The sequence below is a fragment of the Nilaparvata lugens genome, chromosome 10, assembly GCF_014356525.2.
Source record: "Nilaparvata lugens isolate BPH chromosome 10, ASM1435652v1, whole genome shotgun sequence".
NCBI classification, from domain to species: Eukaryota; Metazoa; Arthropoda; class Insecta; order Hemiptera; family Delphacidae; genus Nilaparvata; species Nilaparvata lugens.
In genome coordinates, this window is record NC_052513.1 from 30224690 (window position 1) to 30230689 (window position 6000).

Here is a 6000-nt window from a genome sequence, read left to right on the forward strand (position 1 = left end):
CAAAGTTGGCACGTTACAATCTAACATCTATGAAGTGTATCTATACTAGCGATTTAAATAGGGTTTTATGATGTGTGATAAATAATTGCTTCAGTTTCCTCTTATTATTCCTATATCTGTCTAATTTATTAATCATTTTTATCTTCAGGTCCACCATAATTGACATTTTTTCATTTGCCATTTGATAAATTTATTGATACTAGTTTTATTGGCATAATTTACAATCAAAATTCAGGTTTTTTTCTTTTTAATAGCTTTATGATATGTGTTTTCATCATTCTTTAATAAAATAAAATAATACGATTTAAAAAATTACAAGTTTTATCAGATACAGTAGTAGAAAAATTGTTTCACAATCATTAATAGCAATGATATTATTTGTTAAAATAATTGATCAAATCAATTATTCGATTTGATCAAATACCGTAAAACATTTATAATGTATATATTTATATTATTTTACGAGCAGATGTTACCCATGCTCCGCTCTAAGAGACCCAGAGCACTAATAGATTGAATTTAGTTTTATATAGTACAATGCTGATATTAAAAGTATTAACAATTATAATAATTTACAATAGAAAATATATTTGATTTGGGCTTTTATCTTATATGATTATGTATAAAAAATTCAACAAATTTGTTTCAATTTTATAAAATTATTATCACTCGATTAAAACAATGGATAAAGGCCTATAACATAGCCACCTCTAATACAAGGCCGCGGCCTACGATATTGCAACGTCGCAGTGTAGGCCTAGAATCTAATACATGATTGGTGAAAAAGATTTTGAAAAGTACCAGCTGATGTTTTTTACTTCTATCAAAGTTGAAAAATTGTGTAATTCACAACAAGCATGTGTGAGAAAAAAGTGGAGGGGATAAAAAGTAGTATGCCGGACCGCCTGGACCCTCTTAAGACCAAAGCAATTCATAAAGATTCTGTAAACACAGCAATTGAATTTTCAAAAAAATCAACAACTGTAGAGCTCTCAAAAAATCGGACATATTTGGATAGCTGGGGGGATTCTTTAATCCCCTAAATTCTATCACCTCATTTGGATTGATAGATATCACTAAAACCAATTGAACAAACCAATCAAAAATGGCGTTCTCAAGTGTTGATGAGCTATCGATTTTTACCGAGAACCCACATTACATTATTGAAGTGAGATAGCCGTATAGAATTGCGGGTTGAGTGGAAAACAGTTTCATGAGTGTTATTGAAAATTCCGTGGGAGGTCCACAGAGGAGCGAAAACACTTGAAAAGAGAAAAACGAGGCTGGGGATAACCACTCGAAACAAGAGAGAAAGCCTAAAAGTTTTCAAGAGCCGAAAATCTTTCAGTTTCCATATTATCTGATACACTTCTCGATCTAGCGAGTTCAAATATGGTAAAAAGATACTATAAAGTAAATTGAGGCGAGATTAGGCACTTGTTCAACTCACATGTTTACTACAGATCTCCTAAAAGCTCTTGTAAATAAGTTGTTGAACCTTAATTCCCATTGTTGCTTGTGTGTAGGCCTACTCAGAACAACACTGTATACGGCGTGTGCAAGAAATATCTACTTCTTGTGCGAACTTCTATCAAATTTAACCACCGTTAAATGACATCATTGCATTGTCTTTCGTAGGTTTCGGTTCTGTTGGCAATGCTCAAATTTGATGACGTCGTTTTACGGCGGTTAAATTTTACAGCCATTTTCATTCATTAATTAATTGTTCACCTAATTTATAGTTCAGCTGAAGATGTGGCAGGTTTTGCCATGAAACTTGGCTCTGTAATGTAAACTGTTTTAAGCAAATATATTAATAGGTAACATTAATCGTCATCATTAGTGGTCTTATTCACCTGTTATTGCATATATGTTGGTGACGCAATTTTACAGCGGTTAGATTCAATAATGTCAACACATTGTTGTTAGAGTCGTTCATTATGGTTCCCTCGGCAATGCTTTAGTTACATGAAGCCATTTTCGGTGGTTTAATTTACAAGACATACATGGTGTGACTGGGGCCTTCAAACTCTTTAAAATTTGACAGATTGTTTAATAATCTAATAATTTTGATTGAATAATATTGTTATTTAGGTCTGACTCACCAGTTCGAAGGCATTGAAAGGATGACAATTCCAGAGCCAATAATTATCTACGATATTCAAATATTTGATACATATTTAGTATGCAATCGATGTACTCGTTTCATGCTGTAAACAGATAACATTCATCTAATATTAATCCATCAAATATAATTACAGTATTTGAATGCGATATCACTGTGGTAACACAGATTTGATATACTGTACTGTATCACATTTGAATGAGATACAATATTTGAATAAGGACATACTGCATGATAAAAATAGTGTCACGCTCTAAAACTTGAAGGTATTGCTGAATTCCAAAGCTATTTTTCAACGTTATTTAGTAACCTAATGAGATGATTGATTTCAAATTGTAGGTAAGGATTCAATTGAATGGAGAGAAACAGCTTTGTATAAAACATGTTGTTTCTCTTCCAATTGCACTAGTATAATTATTCATAAATTGAGGTTTGAATATTGTAGCCTAGTATCTTATTTGGTGACAAATACCTTTTAATAACAAAGATGTAAAAAATAGCTAACTCAAATCTATAAGACATAAGAATTCTAAATAGGACGGTCTGGCGATGTTCATGATTTATATTATATATTTTCCCATAACCTATTGCATCATTGATTAAGTTAATGTAGTACTAATGATATTGATCTTGCAGAACCAAACTGAATCGTTAATTTTCCAAATGAGATTGATCTTTCGACACCAACCACTATCTATTTTTTTTTTAGAAACCTGTATTTACTGTACTGCGAGTAATATTATCCTGCAACATGACTGAGCTTCATAATATTGAACTGCTAAATCTTCAAGCTTTTTGAACACTAAGGGAAATCAGTATCTAACAAACCATTGTATATCAAGTGGTTAATTTCCAATGAACAAATAACATGAACAGCCAAAATAATATATTTATTCTCTACATTCGCTACGTTTAATACAGGTCAAAACTGAATAAAATATCACAGTAACATTCTCCCGTTATATGTATCATACATTTTTTTACATTGAATTACATACACTGTACATTTTTTGTGACACAATGTAGCACTGCAAAATTTTCGAAAAATTATTTAACTAGAAATAAATAATTTAAGACAAAACAAAACAATAAGCATAGGAATAATAGTGATTTTTGCAAAATGGTTACTTTTTATAAATATATTTATTTGAAAGAATAAGACGTTGATGTTGTCAATACCACAATAATTTCACTGGCACCAGAATGTAACGGTTTTTAATGTGACGAATTTTCAGAAATTTTTCAGCAGCTGAGCTATACCTTGTGAGAAGTCCACAGGACTATAATATTTATGTTTTATTCACTTTTCAGAAACTGTGAAGTTATCCGAGCTTCCTTCTTCTGTACTCTTCTTTTTTAGAAGCAAGTGCGCTATAATAATAGTGATATTGACAGCATCAAAGTCTTATTCTTTCAATTATGGAGAAATACCACAATATCTCATACCATACAATCAAATTTTTAAATATATATTGTCAGCCACTAGTAAAAAAATAGAAACTTTTTAGAATGGATTGAAAAATGTATAAATAAATGTAGTGAGTATTATTATTTATATAGATTATACTGTACTATATCTCACAACATATTGTACAGCCATTGAGGGTTAAGCTATTTTTCATATTCAACTACAATATTAACATTATTGATTATTTTTATTGATTGCTAACCTTATTTACATGTTAAGTGTTCTATTATAATTTAATACAATATCAAGTGAATAACTCAAATATATTGATAACTCAATTGCTTGATTGTTTTTTAATAACTTGTGATTCGATTGATTTGATATTATTTCCCTCATAGAACTGATAATATTGGTGGATGAGATGTAGGTACATATGATTTTAAAGTCTATGGCAAATTAATAAACTCTCATAATTCTTGATAATGCATTTATGAAATTATTGAGAAATGAAACATAACAATATTGCAGGCATCAGAATTTTTCCCCTAACTTATTCTCGAGCGGACTTTAAACTTACTTAAATTTGTACTAATGATATGGATATTCTAAGATGATTATTCTATCACATATATTATTATGATTGTGAAAGGGAGAAACCTATAAAAATATGAAGAACTTATTTTCGGGCACTTCAATAGTATTTTTTTTCAACATTTAGGGATTCATTATTCAATTCCCACAATAATTTACTTTCTAGAGGCAACAAAATTGCTTATTTAGAACTGAGGAAATCTAAGTGGATTTGATTTACATGGATTGTACCACATATGGACAAAAAATTGCAACTCTCTTATTAACAACACATTTTGATGAATGAATGAAAATGATTGGTGACGAAATAACACCGAATTTATAGTATTCGATTAAATTATTAAATTAGTACTGTATTAGAAATTATAGTAAGTAGTTTTATTTTATGTTCATTTTTGGAATCAGACTGTGAAGGGAGGGGATGAACCAGCATTTTTAGTTTCAGTTCAGCTCTTTTGGATTCCAATTCTCTAATATTTCAATTTATTATCTATTTCAATCAATTTTATTTCAATTATTGAAAAAAATTGCAGTGGATGAATATAGGAATGACAGACACAAAAAACAGATAGATATTTTATTTCCTTCGAAGGAATCAGACTAGCTAAAAAGGGGGGCAGAGGTTTCTATTTTATTTCTCGACCAGAATGAGTTTTCTTATTAGAAAATAATTGTGAGGACGAGCACAAGACAAAAGATCAATATCAATATCACTTTCTTTCACAGTTTAAGATGAGGAGACATAGAAAATTTTATTTCCATTTTTGGAATCAGCCCTTATTACGGTAGACATATAATTTAATTCCCACTTCTTCAAAAGATACAGGAACAATTCTAAAGCTACTTTAGTAGTTGTGAACAGTAAAAAAATAAATATAACTTCTCATAAGGATTCTACACACTATTTTCCTATTGTAGGATATACGTTGTTCATTTGAAAATACGGAGTATTAGATTCTGTTGATCTCATAATTACGTCAGGTCTGGATTCAATAATAATTACTATTAACCCACCAACCTGATACACATACACATACGACAAATAAAGCTTAAAGATTAACATACATTGATAGATAATAACCTCAACATCACACTGAATATTACACTCCATTAAAATAGACATTAACATCGATGGAACAAAGCTTTCATACAGATTAGACAGGTGTTATCTGGAAGAAATATTAGACAGCAATATGACAAAATATGCCTAATATAATATTGAAATAAGGATAAAATAGCAACTGAATGAAGATAACTCAAGTATGTAGACTCCATCACATTCAAAATATAATAGGAAACACATTTTTAATTTTTTGGCAGACGTGAAAAGTATGGATGGTAATGTTCTATCTACAGCTCATGCGCATGCCTCCAAGGAGATATGCCATACTGCCCACATTAAATCAAGTCGCTCCTTATGCTGACTGTACTACAATAACATGGAAATAGATCATTAACTTTGAAAGGGTTTCAAGGATCCAACTATATTCTAAATACAATTAATTAGGACTTGAGCTTTCAGTCAACAAAGCATCAGATGTGCTAGATTGTGTGAAATTGCGACTTTCTAATGAAAACCCAAATGACTGGATACATTCAATAAGACAACGCTATATCGGCTAACGCCAGTAGTGTTGTCACATTGAATATAATAATCAGTCAAAAAATATGAAAATCCTATACTTCTGTTTATATGTTTAGATGTTTATAAGCCTATATGTTTGTATTTCACCGGATCTCGAAAACTGCTCTAACGATTCTCACGAAATTCAGAACATAGTAGGTTTATAATATAAAGATTCGATTGCGCTAGGTCTCATCCCTGGGAAAACTTGCTGAAGGACATTAAAAGGATAATTATTATTCATCCTTGGAA